General features: G+C 47.7%; 7 non-coding genes across 7 annotated transcripts; all 7 read left to right on the forward strand.

Annotated features, from left to right (window-relative positions):
- Positions 1 to 741: 741 nt before the first annotated feature.
- Positions 742 to 932, forward strand: LOC130344000 (U2 spliceosomal RNA). The gene has a single exon (XR_008883118.1). It is a non-coding gene; the product is annotated as a U2 spliceosomal RNA (small nuclear RNA).
- A 2,091-nt stretch (positions 933 to 3,023) lies between these two features.
- LOC130343944 (U2 spliceosomal RNA) lies at positions 3,024 to 3,214 on the forward strand. The gene has a single exon (XR_008883074.1). It is a non-coding gene; the product is annotated as a U2 spliceosomal RNA (small nuclear RNA).
- A 7,702-nt stretch (positions 3,215 to 10,916) lies between these two features.
- Positions 10,917 to 11,107, forward strand: LOC130343977 (U2 spliceosomal RNA). Its single transcript, XR_008883097.1, has one exon. It is a non-coding gene; the product is annotated as a U2 spliceosomal RNA (small nuclear RNA).
- Positions 11,108 to 13,190: 2,083 nt separating this feature from the next.
- LOC130344002 (U2 spliceosomal RNA) lies at positions 13,191 to 13,381 on the forward strand. Its single transcript, XR_008883120.1, has one exon. It is a non-coding gene; the product is annotated as a U2 spliceosomal RNA (small nuclear RNA).
- Positions 13,382 to 15,468: 2,087 nt separating this feature from the next.
- Positions 15,469 to 15,659, forward strand: LOC130344003 (U2 spliceosomal RNA). The gene has a single exon (XR_008883121.1). It is a non-coding gene; the product is annotated as a U2 spliceosomal RNA (small nuclear RNA).
- A 3,476-nt stretch (positions 15,660 to 19,135) lies between these two features.
- Positions 19,136 to 19,326, forward strand: LOC130344004 (U2 spliceosomal RNA). The gene has a single exon (XR_008883122.1). It is a non-coding gene; the product is annotated as a U2 spliceosomal RNA (small nuclear RNA).
- A 2,107-nt stretch (positions 19,327 to 21,433) lies between these two features.
- On the forward strand, positions 21,434 to 21,624 carry LOC130344005 (U2 spliceosomal RNA). The gene has a single exon (XR_008883123.1). It is a non-coding gene; the product is annotated as a U2 spliceosomal RNA (small nuclear RNA).
- The last annotated feature ends 1,000 nt before the right edge of the window (positions 21,625 to 22,624 follow it).

Below are 22,624 nucleotides of genomic sequence, written 5' to 3' on the forward strand. Positions count from 1 at the left end.
ACATCTCTCCTTTGCTGTGTATGTGACTATGGAGCTGTTTGGTGATGTCGTCTATTATGGCCTTCATAGAAGCAACAGGAGATTGTTGCATCCATCTAGAACCCTCAGAACTACAGTGCTATGATGTCACTCACTTCCACAGGCCTTGCAGAGTGTAAACAACAACAACCCAGCTTTGTTGTGTATGTAACCATAGGGATTTGTGATGTCACCTAGAACCTTCACAGCAGCGACAGCTTTATGAGGAGCATCAGCACTGCTCTGCCTGAGCAGAACCATCACCGCCATAGGTTGTCAAATAACCCGGGTTTAACCCACACAGGTAAGTCCAATGGGGTGCAGGCATGTCCTCTATGCTTACAGCTTCCCGTGGGTGTTGGTTTGATACCGTTTGGGGACAGCCAAGGAGGCATCTGCAGGCAACAAAGGTAGGTGTGTGCTTGTGTGTGTGTTTCCTATGCAGATCCTAAGCCCAGTGTCACATGCAAGTAGGAGGAGTAAGAAGGGTTCCTGGCAAATCCGGGTTATGGATTGCATTTAAAAAGGCCCCGTGGGAGTGCAATGGGCCCCTGTCTTGCTGCTTAGCAATAATGGTATGGGTTTAGGTTCTGCTGTGTGTACTGGTGGTTGACTGCCCCCCAGCCCAGAGTGTGCATGGAAAATTGTCTGGCAGCCTCCCTGACAGCAAGCAGTGATAGTGCCCATGAAGGGCACCTTGTTGGGCCCGCCCCTTTCACGGTTATCGCTTCTCGGCCTTTTGGCTAAGATCAAGTGTAGTATCTGTTCTTATCAGTTTAATATCTGATACGTCCCCTATCTGGGGACCATATATTAAATGGATTTTTGAGAACGGGGGCCGATTTCGAAGCTTGCTTCCGTCGCCCTATGCATTGACCCGATATGGCAGTATCTTCGGGTACAGTGCACCACCCCCTTACAGGGTTAAAAAGAAAGATTCCTACTTTCATTGCTACCTGCTTGCTGGCTAGCCAGCTAGCCAGCCCTGTGGGCCTTGCTGCTGCTGCAGCCAAAAAACAAAAGGTGGTGCTGCTGCTGCTTCTGCTGCTTCTGCTTCTGCTTGTGTCTGGCCGCTGTTGGAGCGTCCAGGCACAGGACTTCTGCTGCTGCTGACTAAATGGCCTCCTTAATTGGATCATTTGAGTAGCCAGCACACCTGTGCAGGTAGGGCATGACATGATAGGCAGCTGCCTTGATAGCGGGTGGGTGCTGAATGTTCCTAATTGACAAAATAAGATTAATGCTTATGAAGAAATATAAAATCTCATCCCTTCCCCAATATCGCGCCACACCCCTACCCCTTAATTCCCTGGTTGAACTTGATGGACATATGTCTTTTTTCGACCGTACTAACTATGTAACTATGTAACATAACATGGGGGGGGGGGGTCTCCTGGCTGTTCACACAGGTGTGTCATTGCTGTACATTGACCATGCATTGCTTCTGTGGTATTGCAAAGGCAAAGACAAATGCTTCCAGCCATCCATTGCACTAATGGATTGGTCATCAGCTGGCTGTCTATGTCCCGCATCAATATAGACCAAAGTACAGAGGGTTAGGCTATGCTATTGTGCACCTACCTGATGCATCAGAAGGTGCGAGGCCCTTGCTAAATTCTGTGCACAGACTTTGAGATCTATACTTTAGACTGTATCTAAACCTGCTCCAACATGGACTGACATTCTGGCCTACTTTCAGCCGATGCGACTTGTCTGTCGCTGAACAGTCGCTTTTTATGTATTCAGCACCTATGTATAATGTTGTAAAAATGCTCTAGAAGCTAAAGTCGCAGAAATGTCACACATATTTGGCCTGCAACTTTCTGTGCGACAAATTCAGACAGGAAAAATCAGTATAAATCCTTAGAAAATTATCCCCCAGTGTCTCCATCTGCTGGCGGTATTGAATAAGCATTGCTGCACTGATGGGGTATGCATTAGACGAAAAAAAAGAAGAAAAAGAAGAATAATACGCCCAGAAAAGAGGCGAAAAGGAGAAAAACGTAAAAAAACGTGAAAAAAAAGTAAGAGGAAGAGAAGGGAAAAAAAGGTGGAAATGGGTTTAAAAGTGATTTCGGCGGAGAAATATATATATATATATATATATATATATATATATATATATATATATACGCGCACACACACACATATATATAAACGTATTCTCCGTTGAGATATTGCAGCCGCTGCTGTGTCCAGGCCCAGGAGCCTTAGCACTGTGCTGTGATGTCACTCAATACCACTGACATCACTAGGTGTAAACAACATCTCTCCTTTGCTGTGTATGTGACTATGGAGCTGTTTGGTGATGTCGTCTATTATGGCCTTCATAGAAGCAACAGGAGATTGTTGCATCCATCTAGAACCCTCAGAACTACAGTGCTATGATGTCACTCACTTCCACAGGCCTTGCAGAGTGTAAACAACAACAACCCAGCTTTGTTGTGTATGTAACCATAGGGATTTGTGATGTCACCTAGAACCTTCACAGCAGCGACAGCTTTATGAGGAGCATCAGCACTGCTCTGCCTGAGCAGAACCATCACCGCCATAGGTTGTCAAATAACCCGGGTTTAACCCACACAGGTAAGTCCAATGGGGTGCAGGCATGTCCTCTATGCTTACAGCTTCCCGTGGGTGTTGGTTTGATACCGTTTGGGGACAGCCAAGGAGGCATCTGCAGGCAACAAAGGTAGGTGTGTGCTTGTGTGTGTGTTTCCTATGCAGATCCTAAGCCCAGTGTCACATGCAAGTAGGAGGAGTAAGAAGGGTTCCTGGCAAATCCGGGTTATGGATTGCATTTAAAAAGGCCCCGTGGGAGTGCAATGGGCCCCTGTCTTGCTGCTTAGCAATAATGGTATGGGTTTAGGTTCTGCTGTGTGTACTGGTGGTTGACTGCCCCCCAGCCCAGAGTGTGCATGGAAAATTGTCTGGCAGCCTCCCTGACAGCAAGCAGTGATAGTGCCCATGAAGGGCACCTTGTTGGGCCCGCCCCTTTCACGGTTATTGCTTCTCGGCCTTTTGGCTAAGATCAAGTGTAGTATCTGTTCTTATCAGTTTAATATCTGATACGTCCCCTATCTGGGGACCATATATTAAATGGATTTTTGAGAACGGGGGCCGATTTCGAAGCTTGCTTCCGTCGCCCTATGCATTGACCCGATATGGCAGTATCTTCGGGTACAGTGCACCACCCCCCTTACAGGGTTAAAAAGAAAGATTCCTACTTTCATTGCTACCTGCTTGCTGGCTAGCCAGCTAGCCAGCCCTGTGGGCCTTGCTGCTGCTGCAGCCAAAAAACAAAAGGTGGTGCTGCTGCTGCTTCTGCTGCTTCTGCTTCTGCTTGTGTCTGGCGGCTGTTGGAGCGTCCAGGCACAGGACTTCTGCTGCTGCTGACTAAATGGCCTCCTTAATTGGATCATTTGTGTAGCCAGCACACCTGTGCAGGTACGGCATGACATGATAGGCAGCTGCCTTGATAGCGGGTGGGTGCTGAATGTTCCTAATTGACAAAATAAGATTAATGCTTATGAAGAAATATAAAATCTCATCCCTTCCCCAATATCGCGCCACACCCCTACCCCTTAATTCCCTGGTTGAACTTGATGGACATATGTCTTTTTTCGACCGTACTAACTATGTAACTATGTAACATAACATGGGGGGGGGGGGGGGGTCTCCTGGCTGTTCACACAGGTGTGTCATTGCTGTATGTCACGATGCCGGCTGGCAGGTAGTGGATCCTCTGTGCCAGAAAGGGATTGGCGTGGACCGTGCTAGTGGATCGGTTCTAAGTCACTACTGGTTTTCACCAGAGCCCGCCGCAAAGCGGGATGGTCTTGCTGCGGCGGTAGTGACCAGGTCGTATCCACTAGCAACGGCTCAACCTCTCTGGCTGCTGAAGATAGGCGCGGTACAAGGGAGTAGACAGAAGCAAGGTCGGACGTAGCAGAAGGTCGGGGCAGGCAGCAAGGATCGTAGTCAGGGGCAACGGCAGGAGGTCTGGAACACAGGCTAGGAACACACAAGGAAACGCTTTCACTGGCACGATGGCAACAAGATCCGGCGAGGGAGTGAAGGGGAAGTGAGGTGATATAGGGAAGTGCACAGGTGATAACACTAATTGGAACCACTGCGCCAATCAGCGGCGCAGTGGCCCTTTAAATCGCAAAGACCCGGCGCGCGCGCGCCCTAGGGAGCGGGGCCGCGCGCGCCGGGACAGGACAGACGGAGAGCGAGTCAGGTACGGGAGCCGGGGTGCGCATCGCGAGCGGGCGCTACCCGCATCGCGAATCGCATCCCGGCTGGAGGCGGTATCGCAGCGCCCCGGGTCAGTGGAACTGACCGGAGCGCTGCAGTGAGAAGAGTGTAGCGAGCGCTCCGGGGAGGAGCGGGGACCCGGAGCGCTCGGCGTAACAGTACCCCCCCCCCTTGGGTCTCCCCCTCTTCTTGGGGCCTGAGAACCTGAGGACCAGACTTTTGTCCAGGATATTGTCCTCAGGTTCCCAGGACCTCTCTTCTGGACCACAACCCTCCCAATCCACTAAAAAGAAGGTTTTCCCTCTGACCTTTTTAGATGCTAAAATCTCTTTGACGGAGAAGATGTCCGAGGAGCCGGAGACAGGAGTGGGAGGAACAGATTTGGGAGAGAAACGGTTAATGATAAGTGGTTTAAGAAGAGAAACGTGAAAGGCATTAGGAATACGAAGAGAAGGGGGAAGAAGAAGTTTGTAAGAGACAGGATTAATCTGGCGCAAAATTTTGAAAGAACCAAGATAGCGTGGTCCCAACTTATAGCTAGGGACACGGAAGCGGACATATTTAGCGGAGAGCCATACCTTGTCTCCAGGGGAAAAAATGGGAGGAGCTCTTCTTTTCTTATCCGCGAATTTCTTCATGCGTGAAGAAGCCTGTAAGAGAGAATTTTGGGTCTCTCTCCATATGATGGAAAGATCACGAGAAATTTCATCCACAGCGGGCAGACCAGAGGGCAAGGGGGTAGGGAGGGGAGGAAGAGGGTGACGGCCGTACACCACGAAAAATGGGGATTTGGAGGAAGATTCAGAGACTCTGAAATTATACGAGAATTCGGCCCAAGGTAGAAGATCTGCCCAGTCATCCTGGCGGGAGGAAACAAAATGTCGTAAATAATCACCCAAGACCTGGTTAATTCTTTCTACTTGTCCATTGGATTGAGGATGATATGCAGAAGAAAAATTTAATTTAATCTTGAGTTGTTTACAGAGAGCCCTCCAGAATTTAGACACGAATTGGACGCCTCTATCCGAGACGATCTGCGTAGGCAACCCGTGAAGACGAAAAATGTGTACAAAAAATTGTTTAGCCAACTGAGGCGCTGAAGGAAGACCAGGAAGAGGGATGAAATGTGCCATTTTGGAGAATCGATCAACGACCACCCAAATAACAGTGTTGCCATGGGATGGGGGTAAGTCAGTAATAAAATCCATACCAATCAGAGACCAAGGCTGTTCGGGGACAGGCAGAGGATGAAGAAAACCAGCGGGCTTCTGGCGAGGAGTCTTATCCCGGGCACAGATAGTGCAGGCTCGCACAAAGTCCACCACATCAGTCTCTAGAGTCGTCCACCAATAGAAGCGAGAGATGAGTTGCACAGATTTCTTGATGCCCGCATGACCTGCGAGATGGGAGGAGTGACCCCATTTGAGGATTCCGAGGCGTTGGCGTGGAGAAACAAAGGTCTTTCCTGGAGGAGTTTGCCTGATGGAGGCTGGAGAAGTGGAAATCAGGCAGTCAGGAGGAATGATGTGTTGAGGAGAGAGTTCAACTTCAGAAGCATCTGAGGAACGAGAGAGAGCATCGGCCCTAATGTTCTTATCGGCAGGCCGAAAGTGAATTTCAAAATTAAATCGGGCAAAGAACAGAGACCACCTGGCCTGACGAGGATTCAGCCGTTGGGCAGACTGGAGGTAGGAGAGGTTCTTGTGATCGGTGTAAATAATAACTGGAAATCTTGATCCCTCCAGCAGATGCCTCCATTCCTCAAGTGCTAATTTAATGGCTAGAAGCTCTCGATCCCCGATGGAGTAGTTCCTCTCCGCCGGAGAGAAGGTCCTAGAAAAAAAACCACAAGTAACAGCATGCCCGGAAGAGTTTTTTTGTAGAAGGACAGCTCCAGCTCCCACTGAGGAGGCATCAACCTCCAATAGGAAGGGTTTAGATGGGTCAGGTCTGGAGAGCACGGGAGCCGAAGAAAAGGCAGACTTGAGCCGTTTAAAGGCGTCTTCCGCTTGAGGAGGCCAAGACTTGGGATCGGCATTTTTTTTGGTTAAAGCCACAATAGGAGCCACAACGGTAGAAAAATGTGGAATAAATTGCCTGTAATAATTGGCGAACCCCAAAAAACGTTGGATGGCACGGAGTCCGGAGGGGCGTGGCCAATCTAAGACGGCAGAGAGTTTGTCTGGATCCATTTGTAGTCCCTGGGCAGAGACCAAGTATCCTAGGAAAGGAAGAGATTGGCATTCAAACAGACATTTCTCTATTTTGGCATAGAGTTGATTGTCACGAAGTCTCTGAAGAACCATACGGACATGCTGGCGGTGTTCTTCTAGATTGGCAGAAAAAATCAGGATATCGTCCAGATATACAACAACACAGGAGTATAGGAGATCACGAAAAATTTCATTAACAAAGTCTTGGAAGACGGCAGGGGCGTTGCACAGGCCAAAGGGCATGACCAGATACTCAAAGTGTCCATCTCTGGTGTTAAATGCCGTTTTCCATTCATCCCCCTCTCTGATGCGGATGAGATTATAAGCACCTCTTAAGTCCAGTTTGGTAAAAATGTGGGCACCTTGGAGGCGATCAAAGAGTTCAGAGATGAGGGGTAGGGGGGTAGCGGTTCTTAACCGTGATTTTATTAAGACCGCGGTAGTCAATGCAAGGACGTAGAGAGCCATCTTTTTTGGACACAAAGAAAAATCCGGCTCCGGCAGGAGAGGAGGATTTACGGATAAAGCCCTTTTTTAAATTTTCCTGGACGTATTCAGACATGGCAAGAGTCTCTGGGACGGACAGAGGATAGATTCTGCCCCGGGGTGGAGTAGTGCCCGGGAGGAGGTCAATAGGACAATCATAAGGCCTGTGAGGAGGTAGAGTCTCAGCTTGTTTTTTGCAAAAAACGTCCGCAAAGTCCATATAGGCCTTAGGGAGACCGGTTACAGGAGGAACCACAGAGTCACGGCAAGGGTTACTGGGAACCGGTTTTAGGCAGTCCTTGAAACAAGAGGGCCCCCAACTCCTGATCTCCCCAGTGGACCAATCCAGGGTTGGGGAATGGAGTTGAAGCCAGGGAAGTCCAAGGAGAATTTCAGAAGTGCAATTGGGGAGGACCAAAAGTTCAATCCTCTCGTGATGAGATCCGATGCACATTAGAAGGGGCTCCGTGCGGAAACGTATGGTACAGTCCAATCTTTCATTGTTTACACAATTGATGTAGAGGGGTCTGGCGAGACTGGTCACCGGGATGTTGAACTTGTTGACGAGAGAGGCCAAAATAAAATTTCCTGCAGATCCGGAGTCCAAGAAGGCCACAGCAGAGAAGGAGAAGGCAGAGGCAGACATCCGCACAGGCACAGTAAGACGTGGAGAAGCAGAGTAGACATCAAGGACTGTCTCACCTTTGTGCGGAGTCAGCGTACGTCTTTCCAGGCGGGGAGGACGGATAGGACAATCCTTCAGGAAGTGTTCGGTACTAGCACAGTACAGGCAGAGATTCTCCATGCGGCGTCGTGTCCTCTCTTGAGGTGTCAGGCGAGACCGGTCGACCTGCATAGCCTCCACGGCGGGAGGCACAGGAACAGATTGCAGGGGACCAGAGGAGAGAGGAGCCGGGGAGAAGAAACGCCTCGTGCGAACAGAGTCCATATCCTGGCGGAGCTCCTGACGCCTTTCGGAAAAACGCATGTCAATGCGAGTGGCTAGGTAAATGAGTTCATGTAGATAGCAGGGATTTCTCGTGCGGCCAGAACATCTTTAATGTTGCTGGATAGGCCTTTTTTAAAGGTCGCGCAGAGTGCCTCATTATTCCAGGATAATTCTGAAGCAAGAGTACGGAATTGTACGGCATACTCGCCAACGGAAGAATTACCCTGGACCAGGTTCAACAGGGCAGTCTCAGCAGAAGAGGCTCGGGCAGGTTCCTCAAAGACACTTCGAATTTCCGAGAAGAAGGAGTGTACAGAGGCAGTGACGGGGTCATTGCGGTCCCAGAGCGGTGTGGCCCAAGACAGGGCTTTTCCAGACAGAAGGCTGACTACGAAAGCCACCTTAGACCTTTCAGTGGGGAACTGGTCCGACATCATCTCCAAGTGCAATGAACATTGGGAAAGAAAGCCACGGCAAAACTTAGAGTCCCCATCAAATTTATCCGGCAAGGATAGTCGTAGTCCAGAAGCGGCCACTCGCTGCGGAGGAGGTGCAGGAGCTGGCGGAGAAGATGATTGCTGGAGCTGTGGTAGTAACTGTTGTAGCATAACAGTCAGTTGAGACAGCTGTTGGCCTTGTTGCGCTATCTGTTGTGACTGCTGGGCGACCACCGTGGTGAGGTCAGCGACAACTGGCAGAGGAACTTCAGCGGGATCCATGGCCGGATCTACTGTCACGATGCCGGCTGGCAGGTAGTGGATCCTCTGTGCCAGAGAGGGATTGGCGTGGACCGTGCTAGTGGATCGGTTCTAAGTCACTACTGGTTTTCACCAGAGCCCGCCGCAAAGCGGGATGGTCTTGCTGCGGCGGTAGTGACCAGGTCGTATCCACTAGCAACGGCTCAACCTCTCTGGCTGCTGAAGATAGGCGCGGTACAAGGGAGTAGACAGAAGCAAGGTCGGACGTAGCAGAAGGTCGGGGCAGGCAGCAAGGATCGTAGTCAGGGGCAACGGCAGGAGGTCTGGAACACAGGCTAGGAACACACAAGGAAACGCTTTCACTGGCACGATGGCAACAAGATCCGGCGAGGGAGTGAAGGGGAAGTGAGGTGATATAGGGAAGTGCACAGGTGATAACACTAATTGGAACCACTGCGCCAATCAGCGGCGCAGTGGCCCTTTAAATCGCAAAGACCCGGCGCGCGCCGGGACAGGACAGACGGAGAGCGAGTCAGGTACGGGAGCCGGGATGCGCATCGCGAGCGGGCGCTACCCGCATCGCGAATCGCATCCCGGCTGGAGGCGGTATCGCAGCGCCCCGGGTCAGTGGAACTGACCGGAGCGCTGCAGTGAGAAGAGTGTAGCGAGCGCTCCGGGGAGGAGCGGGGACCCGGAGCGCTCGGCGTAACACTGTACATTGACCATGCATTGCTTCTGTGGTATTGCAAAGGCAAAGACAAATGCTTCCAGCCATCCATTGCACTAATGGATTGGTCATCAGCTGGCTGTCTATGTCCCGCATCAATATAGACCAAAGTACAGAGGGTTAGGCTATGCTATTGTGCACCTACCTGATGCATCAGAAGGTGCGAGGCCCTTGCTAAATTCTGTGCACAGACTTTGAGATCTATACTTTAGACTGTATCTAAACCTGCTCCAACATGGACTGACATTCTGGCCTACTTTCAGCCGATGCGACTTGTCTGTCGCTGAACAGTCGCTTTTTATGTATTCAGCACCTATGTATAATGTTGTAAAAATGCTCTAGAAGCTAAAGTCGCAGAAATGTCACACATATTTGGCCTGCAACTTTCTGTGCGACAAATTCAGACAGGAAAAATCAGTATAAATCCTTAGAAAATTATCCCCCAGTGTCTCCATCTGCTGGCGGTATTGAATAAGCATTGCTGCACTGATGGGGTATGCATTAGACGAAAAAAAAGAAGAAAAAGAAGAATAATACGCCCAGAAAAGAGGCGAAAAGGAGAAAAACGTAAAAAAACGTGAAAAAAAAGTAAGAGGAAGAGAAGGGAAAAAAAGGTGGAAATGGGTTTAAAAGTGATTTCGGCGGAGAAATATATATATATATATATATATATATATATATATATATATATACGCGCACACACACACATATATATAAACGTATTCTCCGTTGAGATATTGCAGCCGCTGCTGTGTCCAGGCCCAGGAGCCTTAGCACTGTGCTGTGATGTCACTCAATACCACTGACATCACTAGGTGTAAACAACATCTCTCCTTTGCTGTGTATGTGACTATGGAGCTGTTTGGTGATGTCGTCTATTATGGCCTTCATAGAAGCAACAGGAGATTGTTGCATCCATCTAGAACCCTCAGAACTACAGTGCTATGATGTCACTCACTTCCACAGGCCTTGCAGAGTGTAAACAACAACAACCCAGCTTTGTTGTGTATGTAACCATAGGGATTTGTGATGTCACCTAGAACCTTCACAGCAGCGACAGCTTTATGAGGAGCATCAGCACTGCTCTGCCTGAGCAGAACCATCACCGCCATAGGTTGTCAAATAACCCGGGTTTAACCCACACAGGTAAGTCCAATGGGGTGCAGGCATGTCCTCTATGCTTACAGCTTCCCGTGGGTGTTGGTTTGATACCGTTTGGGGACAGCCAAGGAGGCATCTGCAGGCAACAAAGGTAGGTGTGTGCTTGTGTGTGTGTTTCCTATGCAGATCCTAAGCCCAGTGTCACATGCAAGTAGGAGGAGTAAGAAGGGTTCCTGGCAAATCCGGGTTATGGATTGCATTTAAAAAGGCCCCGTGGGAGTGCAATGGGCCCCTGTCTTGCTGCTTAGCAATAATGGTATGGGTTTAGGTTCTGCTGTGTGTACTGGTGGTTGACTGCCCCCCAGCCCAGAGTGTGCATGGAAAATTGTCTGGCAGCCTCCCTGACAGCAAGCAGTGATAGTGCCCATGAAGGGCACCTTGTTGGGCCCGCCCCTTTCACGGTTATCGCTTCTCGGCCTTTTGGCTAAGATCAAGTGTAGTATCTGTTCTTATCAGTTTAATATCTGATACGTCCCCTATCTGGGGACCATATATTAAATGGATTTTTGAGAACGGGGGCCGATTTAGAAGCTTGCTTCCGTCGCCCTATGCATTGACCCGATATGGCAGTATCTTCGGGTACAGTGCACCACCCCCTTACAGGGTTAAAAAGAAAGATTCCTACTTTCATTGCTACCTGCTTGCTGGCTAGCCAGCTAGCCAGCCCTGTGGGCCTTGCTGCTGCTGCAGCCAAAAAACAAAAGGTGGTGCTGCTGCTGCTTCTGCTGCTTCTGCGTCTGCTTGTGTCTGGCCGCTGTTGGAGCGTCCAGGCACAGGACTTCTGCTGCTGCTGACTAAATGGCCTCCTTAATTGGATCATTTGAGTAGCCAGCACACCTGTGCAGGTAGGGCATGACATGATAGGCAGCTGCCTTGATAGCGGGTGGGTGCTGAATGTTCCTAATTGACAAAATAAGATTAATGCTTATGAAGAAATATAAAATCTCATCCCTTCCCCAATATCGCGCCACACCCCTACCCCTTAATTCCCTGGTTGAACTTGATGGACATATGTCTTTTTTCGACCGTACTAACTATGTAACTATGTAACATAACATGGGGGGGGGGGGGGTCTCCTGGCTGTTCACACAGGTGTGTCATTGCTGTACATTGACCATGCATTGCTTCTGTGGTATTGCAAAGGCAAAGACAAATGCTTCCAGCCATCCATTGCACTAATGGATTGGTCATCAGCTGGCTGTCTATGTCCCGCATCAATATAGACCAAAGTACAGAGGGTTAGGCTATGCTATTGTGCACCTACCTGATGCATCAGAAGGTGCGAGGCCCTTGCTAAATTCTGTGCACAGACTTTGAGATCTATACTTTAGACTGTATCTAAACCTGCTCCAACATGGACTGACATTCTGGCCTACTTTCAGCCGATGCGACTTGTCTGTCGCTGAACAGTCGCTTTTTATGTATTCAGCACCTATGTATAATGTTGTAAAAATGCTCTAGAAGCTAAAGTCGCAGAAATGTCACACATATTTGGCCTGCAACTTTCTGTGCGACAAATTCAGACAGGAAAAATCAGTATAAATCCTTAGAAAATTATCCCCCAGTGTCTCCATCTGCTGGCGGTATTGAATAAGCATTGCTGCACTGATGGGGTATGCATTAGACGAAAAAAAAGAAGAAAAAGAAGAATAATACGCCCAGAAAAGAGGCGAAAAGGAGAAAAACGTAAAAAAACGTGAAAAAAAAGTAAGAGGAAGAGAAGGGAAAAAAAGGTGGAAATGGGTTTAAAAGTGATTTCGGCGGAGAAATATATATATATATATATATATATATATATATATATACGCGCACACACACACATATATATAAACGTATTCTCCGTTGAGATATTGCAGCCGCTGCTGTGTCCAGGCCCAGGAGCCTTAGCACTGTGCTGTGATGTCACTCAATACCACTGACATCACTAGGTGTAAACAACATCTCTCCTTTGCTGTGTATGTGACTATGGAGCTGTTTGGTGATGTCGTCTATTATGGCCTTCATAGAAGCAACAGGAGATTGTTGCATCCATCTAGAACCCTCAGAACTACAGTGCTATGATGTCACTCACTTCCACAGGCCTTGCAGAGTGTAAACAACAACAACCCAGCTTTGTTGTGTATGTAACCATAGGGATTTGTGATGTCACCTAGAACCTTCACAGCAGCGACAGCTTTATGAGGAGCATCAGCACTGCTCTGCCTGAGCAGAACCATCACCGCCATAGGTTGTCAAATAACCCGGGTTTAACCCACACAGGTAAGTCCAATGGGGTGCAGGCATGTCCTCTATGCTTACAGCTTCCCGTGGGTGTTGGTTTGATACCGTTTGGGGACAGCCAAGGAGGCATCTGCAGGCAACAAAGGTAGGTGTGTGCTTGTGTGTGTGTTTCCTATGCAGATCCTAAGCCCAGTGTCACATGCAAGTAGGAGGAGTAAGAAGGGTTCCTGGCAAATCCGGGTTATGGATTGCATTTAAAAAGGCCCCGTGGGAGTGCAATGGGCCCCTGTCTTGCTGCTTAGCAATAATGGTATGGGTTTAGGTTCTGCTGTGTGTACTGGTGGTTGACTGCCCCCCAGCCCAGAGTGTGCATGGAAAATTGTCTGGCAGCCTCCCTGACAGCAAGCAGTGATAGTGCCCATGAAGGGCACCTTGTTGGGCCCGCCCCTTTCACGGTTATCGCTTCTCGGCCTTTTGGCTAAGATCAAGTGTAGTATCTGTTCTTATCAGTTTAATATCTGATACGTCCCCTATCTGGGGACCATATATTAAATGGATTTTTGAGAACGGGGGCCGATTTCGAAGCTTGCTTCCGTCGCCCTATGCATTGACCCGATATGGCAGTATCTTCGGGTACAGTGCACCACCCCCTTACAGGGTTAAAAAGAAAGATTCCTACTTTCATTGCTACCTGCTTGCTGGCTAGCCAGCTAGCCAGCCCTGTGGGCCTTGCTGCTGCTGCAGCCAAAAAACAAAAGGTGGTGCTGCTGCTGCTTCTGCTGCTTCTGCTTGTGTCTGGCCGCTGTTGGAGCGTCCAGGCACAGGACTTCTGCTGCTGCTGACTAAATGGCCTCCTTAATTGGATCATTTGAGTAGCCAGCACACCTGTGCAGGTAGGGCATGACATGATAGGCAGCTGCCTTGATAGCGGGTGGGTGCTGAATGTTCCTAATTGACAAAATAAGATTAATGCTTATGAAGAAATATAAAATCTCATCCCTTCCCCAATATCGCGCCACACCCCTACCCCTTAATTCCCTGGTTGAACTTGATGGACATATGTCTTTTTTCGACCGTACTAACTATGTAACTATGTAACATAACATGGGTGGGGGGGGGGTCTCCTGGCTGTTCACACAGGTGTGTCATTGCTGTACATTGACCATGCATTGCTTCTGTGGTATTGCAAAGGCAAAGACAAATGCTTCCAGCCATCCATTGCACTAATGGATTGGTCATCAGCTGGCTGTCTATGTCCCGCATCAATATGGACCAAAGTACAGAGGGTTAGGCTATGCTATTGTGCACCTACCTGATGCATCAGAAGGTGCGAGGCCCTTGCTAAATTCTGTGCACAGACTTTGAGATCTATACTTTAGACTGTATCTAAACCTGCTCCAACATGGACTGACATTCTGGCCTACTTTCAGCCGATGCGACTTGTCTGTCGCTGAACAGTCGCTTTTTATGTATTCAGCACCTATGTATAATGTTGTAAAAATGCTCTAGAAGCTAAAGTCGCAGAAATGTCACACATATTTGGCCTGCAACTTTCTGTGCGACAAATTCAGACAGGAAAAATCAGTATAAATCCTTAGAAAATTATCCCCCAGTGTCTCCATCTGCTGGCGGTATTGAATAAGCATTGCTGCACTGATGGGGTATGCATTAGACGAAAAAAAAGAAGAAAAAGAAGAATAATACGCCCAGAAAAGAGGCGAAAAGGAGAAAAACGTAAAAAAACGTGAAAAAAAAGTAAGAGGAAGAGAAGGGAAAAAAAGGTGGAAATGGGTTTAAAAGTGATTTCGGCGGAGAAATATATATATATATATATATATATATATATATATATATATATATATACGCGCACACACACACATATATATAAACGTATTCTCCGTTGAGATATTGCAGCCGCTGCTGTGTCCAGGCCCAGGAGCCTTAGCACTGTGCTGTGATGTCACTCAATACCACTGACATCACTAGGTGTAAACAACATCTCTCCTTTGCTGTGTATGTGACTATGGAGCTGTTTGGTGATGTCGTCTATTATGGCCTTCATAGAAGCAACAGGAGATTGTTGCATCCATCTAGAACCCTCAGAACTACAGTGCTATGATGTCACTCACTTCCACAGGCCTTGCAGAGTGTAAACAACAACAACCCAGCTTTGTTGTGTATGTAACCATAGGGATTTGTGATGTCACCTAGAACCTTCACAGCAGCGACAGCTTTATGAGGAGCATCAGCACTGCTCTGCCTGAGCAGAACCATCACCGCCATAGGTTGTCAAATAACCCGGGTTTAACCCACACAGGTAAGTCCAATGGGGTGCAGGCATGTCCTCTATGCTTACAGCTTCCCGTGGGTGTTGGTTTGATACCGTTTGGGGACAGCCAAGGAGGCATCTGCAGGCAACAAAGGTAGGTGTGTGCTTGTGTGTGTGTTTCCTATGCAGATCCTAAGCCCAGTGTCACATGCAAGTAGGAGGAGTAAGAAGGGTTCCTGGCAAATCCGGGTTATGGATTGCATTTAAAAAGGCCCCGTGGGAGTGCAATGGGCCCCTGTCTTGCTGCTTAGCAATAATGGTATGGGTTTAGGTTCTGCTGTGTGTACTGGTGGTTGACTGCCCCCCAGCCCAGAGTGTGCATGGAAAATTGTCTGGCAGCCTCCCTGACAGCAAGCAGTGATAGTGCCCATGAAGGGCACCTTGTTGGGCCCGCCCCTTTCACGGTTATCGCTTCTCGGCCTTTTGGCTAAGATCAAGTGTAGTATCTGTTCTTATCAGTTTAATATCTGATACGTCCCCTATCTGGGGACCATATATTAAATGGATTTTTGAGAACGGGGGCCGATTTCGAAGCTTGCTTCCGTCGCCCTATGCATTGACCCGATATGGCAGTATCTTCGGGTACAGTGCACCACCCCCTTACAGGGTTAAAAAGAAAGATTCCTACTTTCATTGCTACCTGCTTGCTGGCTAGCCAGCTAGCCAGCCCTGTGGGCCTTGCTGCTGCTGCAGCCAAAAAACAAAAGGTGGTGCTGCTGCTGCTTCTGCTGCTTCTGCTTCTGCTTGTGTCTGGCCGCTGTTGGAGCGTCCAGGCACAGGACTTCTGCTGCTGCTGACTAAATGGCCTCCTTAATTGGATCATTTGAGTAGCCAGCACACCTGTGCAGGTAGGGCATGACATGATAGGCAGCTGCCTTGATAGCGGGTGGGTGCTGAATGTTCCTAATTGACAAAATAAGATTAATGCTTATGAAGAAATATAAAATCTCATCCCTTCCCCAATATCGCGCCACACCCCTACCCCTTAATTCCCTGGTTGAACTTGATGGACATATGTCTTTTTTCGACCGTACTAACTATGTAACTATGTAACATAACATGGGGGGGGGGGGGGGGGTCTCCTGGCTGTTCACACAGGTGTGTCATTGCTGTACATTGACCATGCATTGCTTCTGTGGTATTGCAAAGGCAAAGACAAATGCTTCCAGCCATCCATTGCACTAATGGATTGGTCATCAGCTGGCTGTCTATGTCCCGCATCAATATAGACCAAAGTACAGAGGGTTAGGCTATGCTATTGTGCACCTACCTGATGCATCAGAAGGTGCGAGGCCCTTGCTAAATTCTGTGCACAGACTTTGAGATCTATACTTTAGACTGTATCTAAACCTGCTCCAACATGGACTGACATTCTGGCCTACTTTCAGCCGATGCGACTTGTCTGTCGCTGAACAGTCGCTTTTTATGTATTCAGCACCTATGTATAATGTTGTAAAAATGCTCTAGAAGCTAAAGTCGCAGAAATGTCACACATATTTGGCCTGCAACTTTCTGTGCGACAAATTCAGACAGGAAAAATCAGTATAAATCCTTAGAAAATTATCCCCCAGTGTCTCCATCTGCTGGCGGTATTGAATAAGCATTGCTGCACTGATGGGGTATGCATTAGACGAAAAAAAAGAAGAAAAAGAAGAATAATACGCCCAGAAAAGAGGCGAAAAGGAGAAAAACGTAAAAAAACGTGAAAAAAAAGTAAGAGGAAGAGAAGGGAAAAAAAGGTGGAAATGGGTTTAAAAGTGATTTCGGCGGAGAAATATATATATATATATATATATATATATATATATATATATATATATACGCGCACACACACACATATATATAAACGTATTCTCCGTTGAGATATTGCAGCCGCTGCTGTGTCCAGGCCCAGGAGCCTTAGCACTGTGCTGTGATGTCACTCAATACCACTGACATCATATGGCAGTATCTTCGGGTACAGTGCACCACCCCCTTACAGGGTTAAAAAGAAAGATTCCTACTTTCATTGCTACCTGCTTGCTGGCTAGCCAGCTAGCCAGCCCTGTGGGCCTTGCTGCTGCTGCAGCCAAAAAACAAAAGGTGGTGCTGCTGCTGCTTCTGCTGCTTCTGCTTCTGCTTGTGTCTGGCCACTGTTGGAGCGTCCAGGCACAGGACTTCTGCTGCTGCTGACTAAATGGCCTCCTTAATTGGATCATTTGAGTAGCCAGCACACCTGTGCAGGTAGGGCATGACATGATAGGCAGCTGCCTTGATAGCGGGTGGGTGCTGAATGTTCCTAATTGACAAAATAAGATTAATGCTTATGAAGAAATATAAAATCTCATCCCTTCCCCAATATCGCGCCACACCCCTACCCCTTAATTCCCTGGTTGAACTTGATGGACATATGTCTTTTTTCGACCGTACTAACTATGTAACTATGTAACATAACATGGGGGGGGGGGGGGGGGGTCTCCTGGCTGTTCACACAGGTGTGTCATTGCTGTACATTGACCATGCATTGCTTCTGTGGTATTGCAAAGGCAAAGACAAATGCTTCCAGCCATCCATTGCACTAATGGATTGGTCATCAGCTGGCTGTCTATGTCCCGCATCAATATAGACCAAAGTACAGAGGGTTAGGCTATGCTATTGTGCACCTACCTGATGCATCAGAAGGTGCGAGGCCCTTGCTAAATTCTGTGCACAGACTTTGAGATCTATACTTTAGACTGTATCTAAACCTGCTCCAACATGGACTGACATTCTGGCCTACTTTCAGCCGATGCGACTTGTCTGTCGCTGAACAGTCGCTTTTTATGTATTCAGCACCTATGTATAATGTTGTAAAAATGCTCTAGAAGCTAAAGTCGCAGAAATGTCACACATATTTGGCCTGCAACTTTCTGTGCGACAAATTCAGACAGGAAAAATCAGTATAAATCCTTAGAAAATTATCCCCCAGTGTCTCCATCTGCTGGCGGTATTGAATAAGCATTGCTGCACTGATGGGGTATGCATTAGACGAAAAAAAAGAAGAAAAAGAAGAATAATACGCCCAGAAAAGAGGCGAAAAGGAGAAAAACGTAAAAAAACGTGAAAAAAAAGTAAGAGGAAGAGAAGGGAAAAAAAGGTGGAAATGGGTTTAAAAGTGATTTCGGCGGAGAAATATATATATATATATATATATATATATATATATATATATATATATATACACGCGCACACACACACATATATATAAACGTATTCTCCGTTGAGATATTGCAGCCGCTGCTGTGTCCAGGCCCAGGAGCCTTAGCACTGTGCTGTGATGTCACTCAATACCACTGACATCACTAGGTGTAAACAACATCTCTCCTTTGCTGTGTATGTGACTATGGAGCTGTTTGGTGATGTCGTCTATTATGGCCTTCATAGAAGCAACAGGAGATTGTTGCATCCATCTAGAACCCTCAGAACTACAGTGCTATGATGTCACTCACTTCCACAGGCCTTGCAGAGTGTAAACAACAACAACCCAGCTTTGTTGTGTATGTAACCATAGGGATTTGTGATGTCACCTAGAACCTTCACAGCAGCGACAGCTTTATGAGGAGCATCAGCACTGCTCTGCCTGAGCAGAACCATCACCGCCATAGGTTGTCAAATAACCCGGGTTTAACCCACACAGGTAAGTCCAATGGGGTGCAGGCATGTCCTCTATGCTTACAGCTTCCCGTGGGTGTTGGTTTGATACCGTTTGGGGACAGCCAAGGAGGCATCTGCAGGCAACAAAGGTAGGTGTGTGCTTGTGTGTGTGTTTCCTATGCAGATCCTAAGCCCAGTGTCACATGCAAGTAGGAGGAGTAAGAAGGGTTCCTGGCAAATCCGGGTTATGGATTGCATTTAAAAAGGCCCCGTGGGAGTGCAATGGGCCCCTGTCTTGCTGCTTAGCAATAATGGTATGGGTTTAGGTTCTGCTGTGTGTACTGGTGGTTGACTGCCCCCCAGCCCAGAGTGTGCATGGAAAATTGTCTGGCAGCCTCCCTGACAGCAAGCAGTGATAGTGCCCATGAAGGGCACCTTGTTGGGCCCGCCCCTTTCACGGTTATCGCTTCTCGGCCTTTTGGCTAAGATCAAGTGTAGTATCTGTTCTTATCAGTTTAATATCTGATACGTCCCCTATCTGGGGACCATATATTAAATGGATTTTTGAGAACGGGGGCCGATTTCGAAGCTTGCTTCCGTCGCCCTATGCATTGACCCGATATGGCAGTATCTTCGGGTACAGTGCACCACCCCCTTACAGGGTTAAAAAGAAAGATTCCTACTTTCATTGCTACCTGCTTGCTGGCTAGCCAGCTAGCCAGCCCTGTGGGCCTTGCTGCTGCTGCAGCCAAAAAACAAAAGGTGGTGCTGCTGCTGCTTCTGCTGCTTCTGCTTCTGCTTGTGTCTGGCCGCTGTTGGAGCGTCCAGGCACAGGACTTCTGCTGCTGCTGACTAAATGGCCTCCTTAATTGGATCATTTGAGTAGCCAGCACACCTGTGCAGGTAGGGCATGACATGATAGGCAGCTGCCTTGATAGCGGGTGGGTGCTGAATGTTCCTAATTGACAAAATAAGATTAATGCTTATGAAGAAATATAAAATCTCATCCCTTCCCCAATATCGCGCCACACCCCTACCCCTTGATTCCCTGGTTGAACTTGATGGACATATGTCTTTTTTCGACCGTACTAACTATGTAACTATGTAACATAACATGGGGGGGGGGGGGGGGGTCTCCTGGCTGTTCACACAGGTGTGTCATTGCTGTACATTGACCATGCATTGCTTCTGTGGTATTGCAAAGGCAAAGACAAATGCTTCCAGCCATCCATTGCACTAATGGATTGGTCATCAGCTGGCTGTCTATGTCCCGCATCAATATAGACCAAAGTACAGAGGGTTAGGCTATGCTATTGTGCACCTACCTGATGCATCAGAAGGTGCGAGGCCCTTGCTAAATTCTGTGCACAGACTTTGAGATCTATACTTTAGACTGTATCTAAACCTGCTCCAACATGGACTGACATTCTGGCCTACTTTCAGCCGATGCGACTTGTCTGTCGCTGAACAGTCGCTTTTTATGTATTCAGCACCTATGTATAATGTTGTAAAAATGCTCTAGAAGCTAAAGTCGCAGAAATGTCACACATATTTGGCCTGCAACTTTCTGTGCGACAAATTCAGACAGGAAAAATCAGTATAAATCCTTAGAAAATTATCCCCCAGTGTCTCCATCTGCTGGCGGTATTGAATAAGCATTGCTGCACTGATGGGTGTTCATTAGACGAAAAAAAAGAAGAAAAAGAAGAATAATACGCCCAGAAAAGAGGCGAAAAGGAGAAAAACGTAAAAAAACGTGAAAAAAAAGTAAGAGGAAGAGAAGGGAAAAAAAGGTGGAAATGGGTTTAAAAGTGATTTCGGCGGAGAAATATATATATATATATATATATATATATATATATATATATATATATATATATATATATACGCGCACACACACACATATATATAAACGTATTCCCCGTTGAGATATTGCAGCCGCTGCTGTGTCCAGGCCCAGGAGCCTTAGCACTGTGCTGTGATGTCACTCAATACCACTGACATCACTAGGTGTAAACAACATCTCTCCTTTGCTGTGTATGTGACTATGGAGCTGTTTGGTGAAGTCGTCTATTATGGCCTACATAGAAGCAACAGGAGATTGTTGCATCCATCTAGAACCCTCAGAACTACAGTGCTATGATGTCACTCACTTCCACAGGCCTTGCAGAGTGTAAACAACAACAACCCAGCTTTGTTGTGTATGTAACCATAGGGATTTGTGATGTCACCTAGAACCTTCACAGCAGCGACAGCTTTATGAGGAGCATCAGCACTGCTCTGCCTGAGCAGAACCATCACCGCCATAGGTTGTCAAATAACCCGGGTTTAACCCACACAGGTAAGTCCAATGGGGTGCAGGCATGTCCTCTATGCTTACAGCTTCCCGTGGGTGTTGGTTTGATACCGTTTGGGGACAGCCAAGGAGGCATCTGCAGGCAACAAAGGTAGGTGTGTGCTTGTGTGTGTGTTTCCTATGCAGATCCTAAGCCCAGTGTCACATGCAAGTAGGAGGAGTAAGAAGGGTTCCTGGCAAATCCGGGTTATGGATTGCATTTAAAAAGGCCCCGTGGGAGTGCAATGGGCCCCTGTCTTGCTGCTTAGCAATAATGGTATGGGTTTAGGTTCTGCTGTGTGTACTGGTGGTTGACTGCCCCCCAGCCCAGAGTGTGCATGGAAAATTGTCTGGCAGCCTCCCTGACAGCAAGCAGTGATAGTGCCCATGAAGGGCACCTTGTTGGGCCCGCCCCTTTCACGGTTATCGCTTCTCGGCCTTTTGGCTAAGATCAAGTGTAGTATCTGTTCTTATCAGTTTAATATCTGATACGTCCCCTATCTGGGGACCATATATTAAATGGATTTTTGAGAACGGGGGCCGATTTCGAAGCTTGCTTCCGTCGCCCTATGCATTGACCCGATATGGCAGTATCTTCGGGTACAGTGCACCACCCCCTTACAGGGTTAAAAAGAAAGATTCCTACTTTCATTGCTACCTGCTTGCTGGCTAGCCAGCTAGCCAGCCCTGTGGGCCTTGCTGCTGCTGCAGCCAAAAAACAAAAGGTGGTGCTGCTGCTGCTTCTGCTGCTTCTGCTTCTGCTTGTGTCTGGCCGCTGTTGGAGTGTCCAGGCACAGGACTTCTGCTGCTGCTGACTAAATGGCCTCCTTAATTGGATCATTTGAGTAGCCAGCACACCTGTGCAGGTAGGGCATGACATGATAGGCAGCTGCCTTGATAGCGGGTGGGTGCTGAATGTTCCTAATTGACAAAATAAGATTAATGCTTATGAAGAAATATAAAATCTCATCCCTTCCCCAATATCGCGCCACACCCCTACCCCTTGATTCCCTGGTTGAACTTGATGGACATATGTCTTTTTTCGACCGTACTAACTATGTAACTATGTAACATAACATGGGGGGGGGGGGGGGTCTCCTGGCTGTTCACACAGGTGTGTCATTGCTGTACATTGACCATGCATTGCTTCTGTGGTATTGCAAAGGCAAAGACAAATGCTTCCAGCCATCCATTGCACTAATGGATTGGTCATCAGCTGGCTGTCTATGTCCCGCATCAATATAGACCAAAGTACAGAGGGTTAGGCTATGCTATTGTGCACCTACCTGATGCATAAGAAGGTGCGAGGCCCTTGCTAAATTCTGTGCACAGACTTTGAGATCTATACTTTAGACTGTATCTAAACCTGCTCCAACATGGACTGACATTCTGGCCTACTTTCAGCCGATGCGACTTGTCTGTCGCTGAACAGTCGCTTTTTATGTATTCAGCACCTATGTATAATGTTGTAAAAATGCTCTAGAAGCTAAAGTCGCAGAAATGTCACACATATTTGGCCTGCAACTTTCTGTGCGACAAATTCAGACAGGAAAAATCAGTATAAATCCTTAGAAAATTATCCCCCAGTGTCTCCATCTGCTGGCGGTATTGAATAA

This window comes from Hyla sarda, unplaced genomic scaffold (genome assembly GCF_029499605.1).
Source record: "Hyla sarda isolate aHylSar1 unplaced genomic scaffold, aHylSar1.hap1 scaffold_698, whole genome shotgun sequence".
NCBI classification, from domain to species: domain Eukaryota; kingdom Metazoa; phylum Chordata; class Amphibia; order Anura; family Hylidae; genus Hyla; species Hyla sarda.